This window comes from Oryx dammah, unplaced genomic scaffold, assembly GCF_014754425.2.
Source record: "Oryx dammah isolate SB20612 unplaced genomic scaffold, SCBI_Odam_1.1 HiC_scaffold_22, whole genome shotgun sequence".
Classification (NCBI taxonomy): domain Eukaryota; kingdom Metazoa; phylum Chordata; class Mammalia; order Artiodactyla; family Bovidae; genus Oryx; species Oryx dammah.
This window is the reverse complement of record NW_024070206.1, coordinates 4,069,711-4,089,340: the sequence shown is the minus strand read 5'-3', so window position 1 is coordinate 4,089,340 and position 19,630 is coordinate 4,069,711. Positions and strand designations below refer to the sequence as shown.

At 50.8% G+C, this 19,630-nt stretch overlaps 1 protein-coding gene across 7 annotated transcripts in view; it reads left to right on the top strand.

Moving 5' to 3' along the window:
- The window catches only part of ZNF532 (zinc finger protein 532), a 110,690-nt gene that overhangs the window by 1,238 nt on the left and 89,822 nt on the right, over positions 1 to 19,630 (top strand). Inside the window, exons 1-4 of one of the 7 annotated variants that reach the window (XM_040264290.1) lie at positions 58 to 153; positions 1,207 to 1,417; positions 1,739 to 1,820; positions 1,905 to 2,014. The gene's annotated coding sequence lies outside the window, so the exon portion shown is untranslated. The other 6 variants (XM_040264291.1, XM_040264293.1, XM_040264294.1 and 3 more) reach the window with 6 other exon arrangements.

Below are 19,630 nucleotides of genomic sequence, written 5' to 3'. Positions count from 1 at the left end.
GGCCGCGGCGGCGGGGATGCGACGACACGCCCGTGGCATGGAAGCAGCAGCAGCAGCAGCAGCTGCCGGCGGCGCCGCGCGGAACAAAGGTCATCCGAGCTGCGGCCCAGACGCCCGGGCTTGACCGCTGCGAGGGCCGACCCCGGGCCGGGGGTGGGTGTGCGCCGCGGGGCGCGCAGGGCTGCGGAGGAAGCGGGGCGCGCGCGGGCGGGCGGGCGCTCCCCCCGGGGGGCGAGGCTGGGGCGCCGGCCCCTCGTGCCCGGGGCCTTGGCGGTCGCCGGCCGGCGCGTGTGGCTCTGGTCCCTGGGCCTGATCGCCGCGGCCTGTCCCACGGCCGGCCTCGGGGACCGCCGGCCTTCGCGCCCCGCCGGCCTCCTTGTGTGGGGGGGTAGGGGGCACCCGAGGCCCCGCCGGTTTGGCTAGGCCCCGCCGGTTCCGAGAGGGGGGCCACGTGAGCGCCGCCTCCTCCCCGCTCCAGCGCCGGCGGTGCGCAGCGCATTTTTTAAAAGGCCTCTGTGCCCCCTCGGTCCCCGGGTCTGCCCCCGCACCCCCCACCCAGACATCCCTAGGCTTTTTGTTGTTTTATTTTTTGGCCCGAGGTGAAGGGATTTGGGCTCCCCCCCCACCCCCAGGTGCTTGAAAGGAGAGAAGGTCGGAGGAGGAGGAGACTGGGGGGGCCCCGCTGGTGGTGCTGGTGCTGGTGGTGACAGGGAGGGCGAGGAGAGGGCCGGGAGGAGGGGGCTGGGGGGACAGGCGGAGAGGAGCCTGGTCAACAAGCCAGCACCACCCTGCCAGGGGGCCCAGGCCGGCTCCCGCCGCCAGCGCGGCCAGGGGGAGCAGACACACACGTAGATGGCTCTTTCTTGGGGGGCTCGTGGTCAGCCACCAAGCCAGAGCGCACACACTTGACACCCCACGTACACAAAGATGTGAGCCAGGTTGTGGGAGGTAAGTGCGGGAAGGAGCACGGCGCGGGCCGCAGGGCTCCGCGGTGGGCTCGGGGCGGAGGCGAGGGGTGGGTCCGAGGGGCTCTGGGGTACTGGAGAGGTGAGCCTCCCCAAGGCTGTGCGCTCGCGCGGGGTGATGGGGACGGCGGGGGGACACTCGAGGACCCTCCCCTCCTCCCCAGGACCCGAAGGGGGGCAGCCAGCCCCAGCGAGATGCCCCCCTCTGCTGCTGATTTTCAGGGACTTGTTGGCAACTCAGCGAGGGTTGCCATAGCTTTTTTATGTAGGGTGACCAGAACCGGCTGAAACTGGTTTGAGGCAGATCAGCTCCTGAACACAATGCAGTCCCTGAGCTACTACAGTGGGATAGCAGCTTCCTCCCTTCATGGCAGCCAAAAGCCGAGGCGCTTGCAGGAAGGGACCGTCCCAACACACTATGTGAACGCACACTTAGACAGCACACAGCACGGGTACGTGACTAACGGAGCCCTAGAAGATTCTGTGTAGAGAAGATGGGGGAAAGTGTGCAGGTTTGCAAGCTTGAGATGACTTGGGCTTTTCCTGCCTTTTTCTTTTGCTTAAGGGATGGACAAGGAGCTGAGATTTATGGCCCTTCCTGAAGACAAAAAATGTGCCTTGGTAGGGTGGGGACACTGGGTTTCTGCAGTTCTCTTCTCTCTCTCTTGCTCTGCATTTTTAACAAAACCAAACCCAAATGAACTGATGGATTTGTAATGGTAGTTTGTTTGTTGCTGGAGAATGCTACTTTGCATGCTTTTCTTCTCTTGCAGGGTATGTTCCGTCTTGTGCTTTTTGTTTTAGAAGCTCCTAAAGGGTGTTGGGGATACGTCTGGCTGATATGAAGGCCAAAAGGTAACACCATTGTTCTAGGAAATGAGCATAAATGCATTCCAGTGATGCTGCAAGGCATACATGCTGTCTTTTTTTTCCTTGTAGGCCTGTTGACTGGGGCTGCCTTTAACCCTTTCATATTTGCAGAGAATGCAACCGTGTGACAGTAACTGAACACTGGTCCAAAGTCTTTCCAAAAGGTCAAGGTTCACAAGGTGAGAAACGATATTCTGAGCATGAATTTAAGTATTTATTTGAAGCTCCGTTCAGACACAGACTGACAGTGGCTTGGGACCCTGGAGATAATACTGGGTGGAGAGTGGAGAAGAAATACTCATAACGTTAGCCAAGTTTAATGGGATTAGAGGGACTTTTATGAGGATGTTGCTATCAGGATGAAATCAGAATGACTTCATTAAATCGCATGTGGCTGGTCATTTAGAAGAGGCAGGCCTGAAAAGAAGCAAGTTGGAGAGAATGGTAGGCGTCAGGGCCTTGTGGAGAATGCACTGTTTTACATAAGAGTGAAGCAGTACACGAGTAGCTTTTTTTCCCCGAAGATTACAGAAAAAGGGAAGGACTTTGCCAAAAATCCAGGCATCCTGGCCACCTTTTAGGGATTTAAGGAGTCTGAAGGTAGATTGGCCTTTTGTTCATTCATCACCTTTCTCTTTACCTCGTTCTATGTGTTAACCTGAAAGGCTTTTCACTCCGAGTCGAGTGGTGGAATGGCTTTTATTGATCTGGGGGGCTGTGAATGGTGAGTTTGCCAGTGGATTATTTGTGGCATACATTTTAATGTGGAATACTTAACGTGGTGCCAGGAGGAGGCTGGGTAGTATGGCTTCCTCTGTGCAAAGATAGCTTGTTAACTCAGAGCTTTACAGCAGTGGATGGCAGACAATGTCCCATGCCTTACAAGATGACAGTTCGATTTCAGCTGGTATTTTTATGCATCCTCCAAAACCAAGAGGTTTTTGAGGAGGAGAGAGAAGCAGGCAGTAATGAGTGGTGGCAAAGTAAGGAACAAAGGCAGTGAGAGCTTACAGGAGAACATGAAGCATTTCACTTTGGGGTTCCTTGTGAAAAGGACTGCAGCTTCCCTAGACAGGAAGCCAGCAGCACCAGAATCCAACCCAAGATGATCTCAGCTACGGATAGCAGAGTTCTGGCTTCTGGTTTGGTCAAAGTACAGTCAAAGGGAGCCCATGGAAGGCACAATGGAAAACAACCTGTCTCCCCTACTTTGTAGAGGGTATTTTGTTCCTTTTTGCATTCAGCAGAGTAGTCTTTTCAGAAATGCCGAGGGTCTTAGGAGAGGTTGTGTGCTGTCGGTTGGTGGGCAGAGTTTCTGCAGTGAAGGGTGTCAAGTATGCGAGGGTTTTATTGTTAAATTTTTTTTCTCATGATTTCAGAGCATCCAGCGTGTGATGAAACTGAGAAACAACAGCACATGGTTAGCTCAGAGTGCTTGCTGTGGTATTTAATAGAGATAAATGTAATCTCGGGCTGATAGACCAGTAAATAGCTTATGCGATGGAACAGAATTCTTTACAAATTGCTGTGTGAAAATTGGTTTTCAGTTCTACATTTTTGCCTGCCAGAGGTTCTGTGTCTGAATGTGGCCGAAATCTGCTTGCAAAGCAGATCCCAGTCCACGTTGCATGATACACTGTTCCTGCTTTTAGGGTGCCAGCTAAAACTCAGACGGGGAATATGATAGCCCTTAATTAGCTTAATACAATAAGCTGTTTTTTAAATAATTGAGTCCTTCACTCCTGTCTTTAGAAAGTCAGTGATTTTTATTTAACTCTGACAACTGACCCCCTGCTGCGACAGATCCTTGAAAAGGATGTTTTAAAAAGCCCTTTTTGTAAGGCCTGGCGTGTCCCAGAATGTTCTGGTTTACTCTCTGTGGTTTTTAGCTTTGTTACTCTCCACCCCTCCCCCTCGACCCCGGCTCCTGCAAAGGCTCCTGGAAAATAGCATGTGTTTTGTACGAAGGCCTGTCTTTCCAGCTGCAGAGGGCCGTTGCAGGTCGGAGAGCTGGTTCTCCAGGGTTGCAATCAGGAGCTCATCTCGGCCTGAGGTTTGTCTCAGGTGGCGATATCGGGCTGGGGTCTGAGCCTGTCACAGACCTGGGACTCCTGGGAGGGGAACAAGAGTTTCCTGGGCTCAGGAATGTGAGCGTCCCCTTTCCCAGAAGGAGCCAGGCCGGGAGCCGGGAGGCGCCCAGGCCGGGCCAGCCCTTACCCCGCTGTCCCCGTCACCATGCAGGCCGCACACCTGGCTTCCCCCCACCCCCCACCAGCTCAGCGGGGTTGCCTGAGGGGGTCTCCCAGGGTGTCCCTCTGGGGAGGAATGTGTGCCTCTGGCTGGGTGGGGTGGGTCCACTGGAAAGAAGGTGTCACTGGGTGGTGAACCTTGGCTTGTTCTTGTTGTTGGCCTCTTGGAGTCACTTTTTCTACCTTGAAGAATATGGGGTCAGGGGTTTCTAGAACTCTTCAGCCTCCTGCTTTCGGAGAACTTGTGTTCTCTCTGTGTTTTTGCTCTCTCTTCTCGCAAGGAGATTCCCCCGGCCCCTCCCGCCTTGACTCCTTTTTAAAGGAAGGAGGAAGGCTGAGGCTGACGTGTGGATGGAATTCTCTGCGGATACCTTCCAGGGGATGAGTTATAACTGGAGGATTTGTTCGGGGAGACGCCCGGCCTTCCGCCTTGTTTCTCCTCTTGAAATGCGTTCCTGGGCTCCGCTGGGGGGCGCCGTCGGTCTCCCGTTGCGTTTGAGTGACCTTTCCCATATTCTTGGTGGGACTCCATTTAGCTGTTCGCAGCTGGAGCCGAGGTTGCCAGCGCGGGGGCTGCAGGGAAGATCTGGGGGACGATTTGGGGTTGGTCCCCCCCCCATTCCCTTAACATGTCTTCCTCATCAGTGCACTACAGTAGCAACACAATAATAATAACAAACACAACTGGTAAAGGGGAAGGAGATCTTCGGCCCCACGGACCCTCCCAGGCGAGAGTACTGGAGTGGGCTGCCATTATCTTTCTCTGGAATCTTCCTGACCCAGGGATAGAACCGGAATCTCCTGCACTGGCAGGCAAGTGCTTTACCACTCAGCCACCAGGGGAGCCCCAAGGAAATCCATACCTTTGTGTTAATTACACAGGCATTACTCCAAGGGATATTGTGGGTATGGGTTCCAGACCACCACAGTAGGTTCCAGACCATGGCAATGAAACAAGTCCCTGGAATTTTTTTGGTTTCTTGGTATATGTAAAAGTTATGTTTACATTGCAGTCTATTAAGTGTACAATAGCATAATGTCTTTGGAGAAGGAAATGGCAGCCCACTCCAGTGTTCTTGCCTGGAGACTCCCAGAGCCTGGGGAGCCTGGTGGGCTGCCGTCTATGGGGTCGCACAGAGTCGGACACGACTAAAGTGGCTTAGCAGCAGCAGCAGCAGCATTATGTCTAGAAACACTATATCAGAAATACTTTATTGCTGCAGAAAATGTTAGCCCTCATCTGATGATACACAGTTGCCACAAAGCTTCAATATTTTTAAAACCCTGGTATCTGTGAAGGGCAGTGAAGCCAAGTGCAGCCAGAGGAGGTGTGCCTGTGTTTGGTGTATGATCTCTTAAGTGTGTCGTGGTTAAGCAATTAACCATTTCTTTACGTACAGTAAAACTTCCTCCGCGGTGTGCAGTCTTAAGGGTTTTGACAAGTGCGTAGCGCTGTGTCTGCCCCACCGTTACCTACAGGGACTCGTTCAGTCTCCTGAAACCTTCCCACCTGCTGTCCGTTTGTGGTCAGACACTCCTCTCCATTCCCATCCCCCTGGTAGCCACCAATTTGTTCTGACCTTATATTGGTCTTTTCCAGAATGCCATGCAAATAGCTTCCTTCAGTTACGGAGTGCATCTGAAGGGCAGTCCATCCACATTGTTTTGTGTATCCATACTTGATTCTTCGATTGCCGAGTCGTGTAGACCTCTCTATGGATGTACCGTGGTTTGTTTCTCTGTTCTTCCGTTGAAAGACACGAGGGTTGTTTCCAGTTTTTTTTTTTTATTTGTAATCCTGTTCCCAGAATAAAGTGGCTTTAAAAATTTGCATAGGGGTTTTTGTCTGAACGTAAGTTTTTATGTCTTTTTGGTACAGACTACTGAGGAGTGGGATGGCTGGGTCATGGTGAGTAGGTAAGAATTCAAAGTTAGGATGAAAGTGAATTCAGCTGGTCGTAGCTCACAAAAAGATGTAGCATTCTCAGCTGCAGTTAAGACTTCCCAAGTACCTTTTTCGTAGCAAATGCTATCTGAGGACACGAGAGATGTTCATGATAATAGACCACTCACTAAGGGGATGACAGGCTTTATAACCCAGAACGAATCGGAATTAGCCAAAAGTGGAAACAAGAACCTGCAAGTGGTAAAATCGCCTTTATCTCCCTCAGCAGTTATTTCTGATCCCTTCAGAACCATTTGGCAGTTTAATTTTTGCATTTGTCTTCAGGTTCCGTAAAACACCAGCCAGTGCCAGAATTGAAATTTTGGAATGGGGTACGGAATCTTAGCTGCATCAAGAACTTACCGTTAATTATAACTTGATTTCTTGAGTTTCAAAATATTGGTGTTATTTTAATATTTGAAGTTATTTTTCAGCTTTTATGTCTTTTAAAGAGGTGAAAATATGTCAGTAATCTCAAAGCCATGAAGTAGGGAGATTTTGGAAGCAGATTTTTTTTTTTTTTTTTTTTAGCGGATAAAATAGTGTTTGAGATCAGGAAGAACAAGTGGACTGAGGTCCTAGTGATGAAAAACAAGGGATGGGAGCCTGAGACGCGGGGATCAAAGTTAATTTGGGGGTTGTTTCATCCATGGAGCAGCTGCGGTGTGTTTCCTAAGCCCAGACGTTGTGCTAGGCACTGCGAGGACTGAGGGCAAAGGCATCCAGAGAGGAAAGGCTAGTGGGAAATAGTGCACGGCAGAAAGGAAAGGCTAGTGGGAAGTAGTGCACGGATGCTATGATAGGAATGTGAATGGGCCACCTAGTGCCGAGTTTAGAGGGAGGAGCCCTGGACGAGGTGGCTTCTGAGCCGAAAAAGCCAGTAAAAATACGCCAGGGAGGCAGCGACCTGTAGGGCGAGCAGAGAGCCCGAGGGATGGTGTGTGGACAGGCCCTGGGGGAGCGGGCGGGTGGTGGGCGGGCAGAGGGCAAGAAGCGGGCAGTGGCTGGGCTTCTGAAGGCCGTCCTGCGCCGTCCACTCTAGGGTGCGCTTCCCCGTGGAGGCAGAGGGGCAGAGAGAGACTGTTTGTGACAGAGGACCCAGGGCAGCCCTGTGAGCCTGGAGTGGAGGCTCTTCGGCATCCACGGGGGGCCCCACGGCAGCCATCCAGGAGAGGGGAGGAGGGCTCCAGCCAAGGCATTGCCATGGCGATGGAGTGGTAGGTGGGGACCGCGTCAGGGGGGCTGTGCGTGCGTGTGTGTGTGTGTTCACACGCATGCGCTGGTCTCCAGTTAGATATGGGGCCTGATAGAGGGAGACGATGCCTCTGTGTGTGTGTGGAGGGGGGTGGCGAAGAGGCTGCTCTCTGAAGTTAACTTGTCAGAGGTTACTTCTGGCTCTGAGATTCTGAATTCAGGAAGCAGGAAAAGACTGCGGAGGTGCAGCTGCTGGTAGAATGAGTTCAGGTTCGGGTTGTGTTGCCCATGGGGTGTCCTTTGCCTTCCAGATCGTGTGAGGCGGGGGTCTAGATTGGGAGCAGTTAGTACAGAACAGAGCTGATAGAGGAAAGATATGAGAAGGTGTCAGTTTGGGTTGCCAGAAGATAAAGGTTTGTACAGTAAAAAGTAAAACGCGTCAATGAAGGGGAGGTAGGAAAGACGTGTGCTTCTGAAAGCTGGAGGGCATACCGTGACATCAGCAGCCTGACACCTGCTGGCAGCACCCTCTGTCGTGGTAGCCTTTCCGTAGCTTTAAGACCAGGACGTTGAGGCGAGCTGAACACTGTTGCCCCCCACCACCCCCTGTAGTGCAGGTCAGGAAGCTCAGGCAAAGATCCTGGCCAAGGTCTGCCCGCTCGGAAATGGGGTGCAAGGCGAAACTGGAAGCCTGCTCCTCATCCCTGGGCTCTTCTGCCTCGTTGGGGAGGAGCAGGATCGGGGGACCAGGGGACGTCATGGAAGGTCCTCGGGGTTGGGAGGGCCTGTTGGGGACAGGGAAGGGGAAGCAGGTGTCGTGGAGAAGTCGGAGGCACAGTTCAGGGCCTTTGTCATTAGCCAGGTTTTCCTGACTTCGGTCATCACGATGAGAGAGAAGAGTCTGTGACTACAGCAGAGACGCACGGGGCTAGAATAGCATGCCGGGAAGACCTAAGCGTTTCCTTTACTGGGCATGGGGTGAGGGACAGATTGGGAGAAGGAATGAGGAGGTGTTTTTGCTTTATTTATTCTTTGAAAAGGATAAGAAAATCAGTGTAAATTGAAACTGGTGTTGAGAAAAATGTTTTGTTCTCGCAAATAAACACGATTTAAGGAATTCTTTGAACGCTCGTCCACAGACAGGAAGTTCTCAGTTCGGCCTGTTTGAGATTGAGGGGAAGAGTAAATTCTCCTTAATGGAAATCTGGAGGCTGAAATAAGTAGTGTTTTTAGACGAAGTCGCGTGGCCTTAGCCGTCCCGAGTGTTCCCCGCCAGGTGTCCGTTAGTCGACGGTCATGAGGGGCCCCAAATGCAGGTTTGTTCTTTTGTTCTCAGTCAGGTATTACTCCATCTGTGCAAAATTAGAGATTCTGAGCGTTGGGAAGGATTCATAGAGACCCAAAGGTGAAGTCAAGGTGGTGTAGTTCTTGAGTGTCTTCTCAAGGCAGCCTTGCCTTTCGGGGAACCAAATTCCTGCTGGCTCATGTGGTCTAGTGATGGGTGGTGATTTTGGTCATTTTCTTCTGTGAGGAACAGATTCTTTCTGGGTATCTGAACAGTAAGAGTTTTTCAAAAACTTGCAGGTTAGAAAAGTCACAGCTCTGTGTTTAAAAATAAACAACTACATAGCTGGAAATGCATTAAGCATTTGTAGTTATTTCTTCATTTTCTGCAGTGAGCCCACACTGGGGTGGAGGTGGGGTTCAGCAGGTAATTAACAGCACATCTGAAACCAGAGCCCTCTGCCCCACAGACTGCCAGCCCAAGGCTGTTGCCGTCAGTATTTCTTTCTGCAATCCAAAATTAATTGTCTGGGTTTTGATGGTATAGAAGCCAGCTTTTATTTATCGAAGCCATCTTTTATTTTGTGAACCTTAAAGTCTGATTTAGTGAAATGAAGCCCTCACACGGGTACCCATCGATAAGCCGGTCCTTCACAGTTTTGCTGATACATCAAGAGTTGGGAGGCTGTTTGAGGTCTCTCGCTTGAGACTTGATTATGCCTGTGTGTCTGCTAAATCATTTCAGTCGTGTCCAACTCTTTGCGACCGCACAGACTGTGGCCCACCAGGCTCGTCTGTCCATGGGATTCTCCAGGCAAGAATGCTGGAGTGAGTTGCCACGCCCTCCTCTAGGGTATCTTCCTGACCCAGGGATCAAACCCGTGTCACTTAACATCTCCTGCGCTGGCAGGCGGGTTTGTTACCACTAGTACCGCCTGGGAAAGCCCCCTCAGCGAGTTAACTTAAAATTCGAAACCATTCTTTTCTTGACGGTTGTTTAGAAGATAAGTGCACGTGAAGTGCCTAGCAGAGTGCCTGGTGCTCCTGAGTCCTCCCTAAAATCTTAGCTGTCCTATATTCCCGAGCTTCCTGTTTCAGGGGAAGGGCCTCGTCCCTGGCATCTCTTTGCTGTCTTGGTGGTGTTTCTCCTGTCCCGTCTTTTACCTCCTTTATCGGGAGTGATTTCTGTTTTGAGGTGTGGGGCATAAAGGCGTATACAGTGTTTCCTGCCTGGTCTGTAGGTTTTGAGTTGCAGCTGCCCTTTATCTGATGAAAAGCGAGGGACATCTCAGCAAGAGTCCTTGTTCTTACTTGGCCACGCTTAACATTTATAGCTGGACAATCTTGAACGAATTTTGGAGTTAAAGTCTTAACACTTCAACTGTCTTTGTTCCCAAGTAAATTTAGCCCAGTCAGCGAGGGCCTAGCATCTAGGTTGTCTGTCTGTTGGTATACTTTTTGTCAACCAGAGTTTCAGAACAAACAAAAGTTGATCGTGAATCTGTGGCTGGATAGCTCAGGCCTCTGTTCCATCTGTCTCCCCAGCCTTTGCTGCCCATGTTTGCTTGGCAGTGACCAGATAGTCATGTCTTACACACTGGACCTTGGAGGGGATGGATGGAAGATGGAGGGGAGCAGGGGTCCCGGGACCTCGCTGTCTAGAACGGCCCTGTCCCATTGGCTGGCCCCCACCACATATGGCTTCTGAGCTCTTGCTGTGTGGCCAGTCCTGTTTTGGGGACTTCCCTGGTGGCTAAGTTGGTAAAGAATCTGCCTGCCATGGAGGAGACCGGGCCTCAATCCCTGGGTCGGGAAGATCCCCTCGAGAAAGAAATGGCAACCCACTCCAGTATTCTTGCCTGGAAAATCCCATGGACAGAGAAGCCTGGTGGGCTACAGTCCATGGGGTCGCAAGAGTCGGACGACTTAGGGACTAAACCACCACCAGTCCTAATTGAGATGGGCTGTAAGCATAAAATATACACAGGGATTTGAAGACTTAGATAGCAAAGAGGAATGTAAAATATCTCACTAATAGCTTTTTAATATAGACTTTATGTTGAAAGAATATTTTGGTTGAATAAAACTTATTACTAAAACTTATTTCACCCTATCCCCGCTGCCGCCCCCCCCGCCCCCCGCCCCCCGCCCTCAGTCCTTTTCTTTTAAAGACAGAGGGACTTCCCTGGCAGTCCTGTGGTTTTAGCCTAGGAGTTTCCACTGCAGGGGTGTGCGCTTGATCCCTCATGGGGAGCTGGGATCCCGCATGCCGAGTGGCAAGTAAATTAAAAAAGTGCAAACCCCCCCCCCAAAAACTTGCAACTATATATGTGGTTTTCATTCTGTTTCTGTCTGATAGTGCTGGTCTGGATTGTTGGATGGACGACTAAGTTTAACAGTGAAAGTTCCCTGGTGTCCTGCAGTGTTCGTGTTTACTGATGTTGAGGCCTTCTTTCGGTTGAAGAAGAGAGGGTGAGAGCTACGATAGGGTCTCCTTGCATTCTTCCCTGGTTTGGGCTCCCTTTCTCTCCCAGATATTCTAATCCACCTCCAGGTTGCGGGATTTAGACAGCCATGCCACATTGGTGTCTGATGGCAATCCACTGCACGTTTACTGTATGCTGGAGGCTTTATACTGACTGTCCCCTGAAAGGTATAGTTAACATCCCCGGTGAGCCTTGCAGACGTTAAGAGACTGACCGAGGGGGGCAGCGCTGAGTGGGAGGCGGACCTGGGCTCGGAGCAGTGTCCGGCTCGTCTGTGCCTCTCCCCTGCCTTTCCCGACCCGCTGCTGCGGTCCTGTGCTCCCCCTGACCCCAGGCCCCTCCTGGGCGCCCTTATCGTCCAGATAGGACTAGTGGCATGCAGATCACCCCGCGGATCTTGTTAAAATGCAGATAACGATTCACTAGGGCTGGTATGGGCCCGGGATCCTGCATTTCTCACCAGCTCCCGGGTGACGGTGGTCTGCTGGTCCGTGGACCGCATGGAGTAGCCTGCCCTTGGTTTCAGATCCTTTGTCTCTGCTTCCGAGTCATCTGATGCTCCAAGCCTTGCCCGATTGCGGGAACTCACCGTCGCTTTGCATGTGATGCCAGTGAGGGCATTTGGGGTCAGCCCTCATTGTTGGGTCATGGATGCACAGCCTGGCATGAGCACTGGTTTCTGGGTATGCAGGATCTGCCTAGATACTCAGTGTATTCTTGTTCCCACATAACCTGCGTTACTGAAGCTTTATTACCTTGGCCCCTTGACTGGTGAGACAGAGAGAGCTTTACTGTCAGGATGAGGTCCGGGAGATCCATAGCAGGGGTACCTGTTTGGAGTCACTGTGATGAACTGTATCAGCAAGTCAACATGTAAGAGTAACCGCAGAGCTTCCCTGGGGGCTCAGTGCTAAAGAAGCCTCCTGCCAGTGTAGGTTCCAGCCCTGGGTCCGGAAGATCCCCTGGAGCAGGAAGTGGCAACCCACTGCAGCATTCCTGCCTGGGAAATCCCACGGACGGAGGAGCCTGGTGGGCTACAGTCCATGGGGTCGCGAAGAGTTGGACACGACTTAGGGACTAAGCGGCAGCCACAGACAGGAATAACCGCCACGCGTGGTTCAGAGACTTGGGATCCGATGGGCAGGGAGGACTCAGAGCGGTTAGAACCGCCATGTTTGGTTCAGAGACTTGGGATCCAATGGGCAGGGAGGACTCAGAGCAGTTAGAACCGCCACATTTGGTTCAGAGACTTGGGATCCGATGGGCGGGGAGGACTCGGAGTGGTTAGAACCGCCATGTTTGGTTCAGAGACTTGGGATCTGATGGGCGGGGAGGAATCAGAGCGGTTAGAACCGCCACATTTGGTTCAGAGACTTGGGATCCGATGGGCGGGGAGGTCTCGGAGCGGTTAGTGGCTGCTGTTTCTGCCTCCATGCCTGACAGGGAGTCGGTGACTTGTGACTTTCCCTTGGAATGGGAGCCTTAATGAGCCCCCTCACAGGGTGGTGATGAAGAATGGCTAACCAGCACCACCTGCTTGTCCAGTGCACACGAAGGCACACACTCTGGAGGCCTTGGATCCAGATGTCTTGGGGAAGCTCAATCCCAGGCCTGAGCCAAAGGAGAAATTGAGTTCCAGTAAGGGATTTGGTTGGAGAAGGCAATGGCACCCCACTCCAGTACTCTTGCCTGGAGAATCCCAGGGACGGAGGAGCCTGGTGGGCTGACGTCTATGGGGTCGCACAGAGTCGGACACGACTGACGTGACTTAGCAGCAGCAGAAGCAGCAGCAAGGAATTTGGTGAATTACGTGTTTGGACTGTAAGAGACCACAGAACTGTAGTTGGTGTGTTTTAAAATTTGGAAATGGATTAAGTCAGTTGTAAGGATAAAATGGAGTCTGTTACATGAGATTCCTGGGCATCCCTGATAGCTCAGTTGGTAAAGAAACCGCCTGCAATGCGGGAGACCTGGGTTTGATCCCTGGGTTGGGAAGATCCCCTGGAGAAGGGAAAGGTTACCCACTCCAGTATTCTGGCCTGGAGAATTCCATGGACTCTACAGTTGATGGGGTCACAAAGAGTCAGGCAGGACTCAGTGACTTTCACTTTTACTGCCACATGAGATACCAAGAAAGCCTCCCATTGCACAGAAACCCTGGTTGAGTTTTAGATCTTCCTGGGTATTTGGAGTCTGAGCACTGCAACGTGTGAATGCAGCACATTGCATCCGGTTCATTACTTGTTGGTTAAATCCGTCAGGTCACGGTTTGTGCTGAATCCCTGTCTGGGGTGGGGAGAGTGTGTGTCCTGGTGCGTCAGCTGTGGCCTCACATTGCTGTGAGGGGAGCAGGACGAGACTGGGCATTCAGGGCGGGCGTGGCTGTGGGGGCCCATGCTGGAGAAAAGGGTTGGAACCATGGGGTGTTAATCTGAGCTGGGGATGAGTTCAGGGTACGTAGTGGGGTGGTAAGTCACAGGTCGTCCTGGAGCCTGCCAAGAGTCAGGGTCAAAGAGTAGCTGGGAAGATGTGCAAAGAACATCAGACGGCAAAGCACAGATGACTGGTCCCCCGTGCAGTGAGTCTGGCCAGAACCAGCAGAGCGTGGCACACAGACCGATGGGTATGTGAGAACCCATGAGGGACTTCCCGGGGGGTGCAGTGGTTAAGAATCCACTTTCCAATGCAGGGGGCGCGGGTCCGATCCCTGGTCAGGGAAGAACTAGAGTCCCACATACCTCTAGGTGCGGCCAGATATTTTTTTCAGAAAGTAAAAAAGTACAGGGCTGCAGGACCTGGGAGATGGTCAGGCTCTTTGTGCTTGTAGGAGAACCCTTTGGATGAGCTTTGCCGTGATTCATTATCATCAGAAAAGAGCTTACCTGTAAGTGAACTGAGTTTGTGTCCTAAGGGTTTCGACACTATTATTTTCGGATACACTCACTTGGCTTCTAAAGGTAGAGACAGGAGGAAACATGTGATCAAAGAAACGTTGTGAGGAAGTAGAGGTTCCAATAGAGATAAACTTCGGGTGAAATTTTGATAAAAATAGAGGGATGAAGTTTTACAGAAAGGGAGAGAAGATCCCAGGTAGGAGATGATGAGGAAGCGGAGGGCTTGGCTGGGGAAGGAAGTCCATGCCGAGGACACGGGGAAGCGTCTTCAGGCGGGGACGGAGTTGGAGGCAGGAAGTGACTCCCCCCGAGTTGGGAGGAAGACAGCTGAAGGGTGAGTCGGGCACTTTGGGAGAGGCTGTCTCTGTGGAGCCACTTTGGACTTCCGAGTGGTTCAGACTCGCAGCAGCGCCACAAGCCGGTGCCTCGCCCGCCAGGCCCGGGGCGCCCTGGCCACGCGCGGGCGCGGGCGTCGGGCCGGCGCTCCCGCCCGGGTCTTCTGGACCTGACGGCCGTGGCCTCGCGCTGCCGTCTAGCGGCCAGGGTGTAGGGGCTCTTGAGTGTGGAGATGCAATCTCTATTTTCTGTTTATCAAAAATCACGAAAACAGTATGTTTCGCTATCAGTGTTTGCTCCATAATCGCACGGCGCCTGCTGTGAGAAGACTGGCCGGAGGGCTGGAGGAGTTGGCCAGCCTAGTGTCAGGGGCTCTCCTGGGTGTGTCGCTGCGTGTCTGAGGGTGCTCATGGGTAGGGGTGTGTGTGTGAGAGAGAGAGGTGAGGGGTGTGAGGTGAGTGTGTGTGTGTGAGGTGAGTGTGTGTGTGAGGTGTGTATGTTTGAGGTGTGTGTGTGTGAAGTGAGTGTATGTGTGAGGTGAGTGTGTGTGACGTGTGTGTGTGAGGTGAGTGTGTGTGTGAGGTGAGTGTGTGTGTCTGAGGGTGCTCACAGGTAGGGGTGTGTATATGTGAGAGAGGTGTGTGTGAGGTGAGTGTGTGTATGTGAGGTGCGTGTGTGTGTGTGTCTGAGGGTACTTCATGGGTAGAGGTGTGTGTGTGAGGTGAGAGAGAGGTGTATATGTGTGAAGTGAGTGTGTATGTCTGAGGGTGCTCCTAGGTAGGAATGTGTGTGTGAGGGTGCTCATAGGTGGGGGGGGTGTGTGAGAGAGGGGGTTGTGTGTGTGAGGTGAGAGGTGTATGTGAGGTGAGAGGTGTGTGTGTGTATGTGTGTGAGGTGAGAGTGTATCTGTGAGAGGTGAGTGTGAGGTGAGTGTGTGTTAGAGGTGTGTGTGTGGTGAGTGTGTGTATGTGTGTGAGGTGAGTGTGTGTTAGAGGTGTGTGTGTGTGGTGAGTGTGTGTGTCAGAGGTGTGTGTATGTGTGTGAGAGGTGTGTGAGGTGAGTGTGTGTGAGGTATGTGTGTGTGTGTGGGGTGTGTGTGTGTGGTGTGTATGTGAGAGAGAGAGATGTGTGTGTGTATGTGTGTGGTGAGTGTGTGTGTGTGAGAGGGGGGTGTGTGTGTGTCTGAGGGTGCTCCTAGGTAGAGGTGTGTGTGTGTCTGTGTGAGGTGAGTGTGAAGGTTTCAGGTCCCTCATGCATGTCTGTCCATTTGGCAAAATGCAAGTCTGGCTCGGCTGTCTAGCATTAATTTGGGGAAAGTTGAAACACATAGTTTAGCACTTGAGTAGTAATACTGATTAGACTTGGCTGGTTTTGATTTAGATGACTCATAGCTTTTTTAGAAAAATTCTTTTCCTGCTAATCTTGGGCAGTAGGTACCGTTGCCCTCTGTTGGTGTTTCAGATTTAGCTGTCCCTTCTTTGGTTACACTCTGCCTTGGTTTTGGGTCGTTGAGGATGGGAAATTTCTGTTCTGCCTTGAAGACCTTGCTGGGCTGCTTTTTCTGCAGAAGGGAAGTTAAGTGAAGGATGCTCATTATTAAATCGTGTGTGCGTGTCAAGTCGGTCAGTCGTGTCTAACTCTGTGTAACCCCCATGGACTGTAGCCCACCAGGCTTCGCTGTGCATGGGATTCTCCAGGCAAGAATACTGCAGTTGGTTACCATGCCCTCCTCCAGGGGATCATGCCAATCCAGGGATCGAACCTATCGTTTGATCCACCAGGAAAGCCCCAGAAGTGTAACTGACCTCTTGCAACTGTGAGATTTGATTAAACTTTGTTTTAAATAAGCCCCAGAGATGTTTCACTCTGAAAGCGTCCAGCATTCAATAAGCTTGGGCAATGCTTCCAGCTTGGACATTGGATCCCCATGATGAAGTTTCATGCTAGAAATTCACATCAGCGCTTAAAAGTTTAGAGAAGCCTTGGGAGAAGAAAGATGTGTGTGTATGTGTTTAATCCAGCACTTCCCAAAATCCCTACACTGTAGAATCCCTGCTTTCCCCTATTTGGTGGAAAATTGTGTAACAAGAGCATTCCTGCATGACCATTATTCCAAGCTCTTGATTGTCTGGTGAAGTTAGTGCAAATGCAGGAGGACCTCGTGAGCAACACCGAGAGCTTCCCTCTCCTTTTACCATAACCAAGCGTTGGACACCGTGATGCCTTTCATTCTCCTTGTGTGTGTTCTCTGTTTTCTCTACTCCAGGAAGAGAACTTTTAAGTGAGTTTACTTTGAAAAGTCAGTAGACAAGTGAACGATCACCCTGGGGGATGCTCTTAGTCATGTCTTATAGATGAAAGTCCTACATTTCAGAAATTTAAAACTGCCTCAGGTGAGTTTGGTGTCCAGCGAGACAAGGCAGTGGCCTCATTTTGGAATTCCGGACCAGCTGGGATCAGCCTGTGGGCAGCCCTTGGTATGCAGGCTTCCTCAGGTGGTGAGGGAGGAAGGGGTGGGGTGCTAGAGGGAGCCGGCCCCCTCCCCAGGCTGGGGGGACGCCCAAGGGGAGCAGGTTTATGGGTTTGTCTTTTTACATTGTGTTTGTTTGGTTCTGCCAGGTCCTAGTGTCGGCACACAGGGTCTTCAGTCTTCACTGCAGCATGTGGGAGCTGGTTCCCCAGCCAGGGGTCAACCCAGGCCCCCTGCACTGTGAGCACAGAGCATCAGCCACCGGACCACCGGGGGATCCCCAGCTGGTTTATTGTGATCTTAGGAGGGTTAGGTCCTGGTGGGAGAACAGGTGACAAGGGGAAGGTCCGTTCCAGAGAGCAGGGCTTTTCAGCCTCAGCACTAGCAAGCTTGAGGGCCGGGCCGTTCTTCGTTGGGGGCTGTCCCTTGCAGCATAGGATGCTTAGCGTCTCTGGCCGCTTACTCCCTACCCCATTAAATGCCAGGAGCGCCCCTCACTGCACTTGAGGTTGTGCCAGCCAGAAATGTCTCTGGACATTGCTAAATTTCTGTAGCCATGGAAGAGGAGCAAAATCACTCCCGTTGAGAACCACCGACTCAGAACCTTGTTGCGAGGACAGTGCTTTGAAACTTGGGTAGTAAAGATTCCAAAAGAAAGATTTCCAGCACTTGTGGCTGGACTGTAACTTCTTGGAAAAGAGCGAGGTTCTGTCAGCTCCCAGCACTCCCCTTCATGTTTTCTGAGGCTGTGATTCTTAAAAATGTTTGCCAACAGTTTTAAGTTTAGTATTTGAAAAAGTTTCTGGTTAAAATGAATATGAAACAGCAAAAAGCAAAGCGGCTGGTTTGATGGGAGTATTTCAGGGGCAAACTTCTGTAGTGGATGTAGGATTTTTGTACAAAAATTGAGAAGGTTTATTCAAGTGACAAAGGAAAAGTGCTTTGAGGTTCTCCTGTCTGTAGTCAAAATACCACTTCTGATGTAGAAAATCTATACTTTGCTTCAAGCTGGAATTATATTACTGAAAACTGTGGCATTTATAAAATGCCAAATGAATGCTTCAAAAGCATTCGTGAGTTTTTCTCTTAAATGGGGATCCTTTGTTTTTAGACCTGGGTATGGATGTGATTTCTTAGTTTTGAAATACTGAAATCCACCAAACTTGAATATTTTATATCCAACTAATAGCAAAGAAATTTAGGCTTTTTTTCCCCGTTGCTTTCTCATCATTGAAACTCTGAATAACTCACTCCGAGCAGAGGCTGTAATGAGTTTTCCTGAGGTTTATTAAGGGTGACAGATTTAGCCCAGACCCTTTCAGTATTTTTATAAACTCATTGACATATTAGTGAACTGCTGGCACAGGGGCCTTTTAGTTAAAAGAATGTGGTACATCCAGTGGGAAACAGAGCTCTTGCAAAAGGACCTTTGACAGAATTGCCAAAGTTGGTGATACTGACTGCCCTTGAGTTCATAGGAAATTTAAACTTTCATCTACTTCCCCGTAGATAGGTGATCTTGAAAGTGCTTAGGTGGATGAACTTTGAAAAACATTGTGTCCCTACCTTCTATCCCCTGCCCTTTCTGGATTCAAGTGTCAAGATGTTTAGTGTGAATCTTAAGCCTTTCTGTGAATTTTCCGTATCTATAAATTTTACATATTTATGTATAAATGTATAAAATGCAGTATGCTTGTTTTACATACCATGTAAAATGCAATATGCTTATTTTTTCCTTTTTAGTTTTAATGTAGTTTATATATTGTTTTAGGACCCGATTTCCCCCTCCATTAAAAAGAGCGTGCAGTCAACAATGTGAATATACTTCATACTATTTTTAAGAAAGTTTGATTTATTTATGGCTGCACTGGGTCTTTATTCCTGCGCATGGTCTTTCTCTGGTTGCGGAGAGTGCACTTCTGGTTTCATTGGCTTTTGTTGCAGAGTCCGGCCTCTGTGGTGAGTGAAGGGCTTAGTGACTGTGACTCGCGGACTTAGTTGCCCTGTGACATTTGGGATCTTCCCAGACCAGGTATTGAACCAGTGTCTCCTGCATTGCAAGACGGATTCTTAACCACTGGACCCCCAGAGAAGCCCTACTTAACACTGTTCAACTGTACATTTCAAAATGTCTAGGATGGTAGACTTCACATCATGTGTGCTGCTGCTGCTGCTAAGTCGCCTCAGTCGTGTCCGACTCTGTGCGACCCCATAGACGGCAGCCCACCAGGCTCCCCCGTCCCTGGGATTCTCCAGGCAAGAACACTGGAGTGGGTTGCCATTTCCTTCTCCAATGTATGAAAGTGAAAAGTGAAAGTGAAGTTGCTCAGTCGTCTCCAACTGTTTGTGACCCCATGGACTGCAGCCTACCAGGCTCCTCTGCCCATGGGATTTTCCAGGCAAGAGTACTAGAGTGGGGTGCCATTGCCTTCTCCAATGCATGAAAGTGAAAAGTGAAAGTGAAGTCTCTCAGTCATGTCCGACTCTTAGCGATCCCATGGACTGCAGCCTACCAGGCTCCTCCGTCCATGGGATTTTCGCACCGCAATTAAAGAGGTGCCACAACTGATATGATCGTTTTCCTGCTGATGAACATCTCCATGCTTTCCAGTGTTTTGCTATGTTTACAAATAGGTCTGCCCCAGACATCTTCACACAGATGCCCCTCACTCGGGAAGATTGTTTCCTTTGGTTTAAACCTTGTGCCTGTGCCTTGAAATCAGTGACTTGTCTTCCAGATATAGCAACTAGGATTCCTGCCCGTTTTTTCCCTGGAAGTATCTAATGAAAGAGCAGGTTTTTCCTCTAGACTTTAAAAAATTTCTTGGTTTGTGAGAGTGCTGTTGGAGAGAATCTCATGGTGTGTAATCTTCTTAGCAGAAGGTTTTCTTTCATTCAATTTTCGGGGTGTCCAGGCAAGCACTTGCCCTGAGCGCC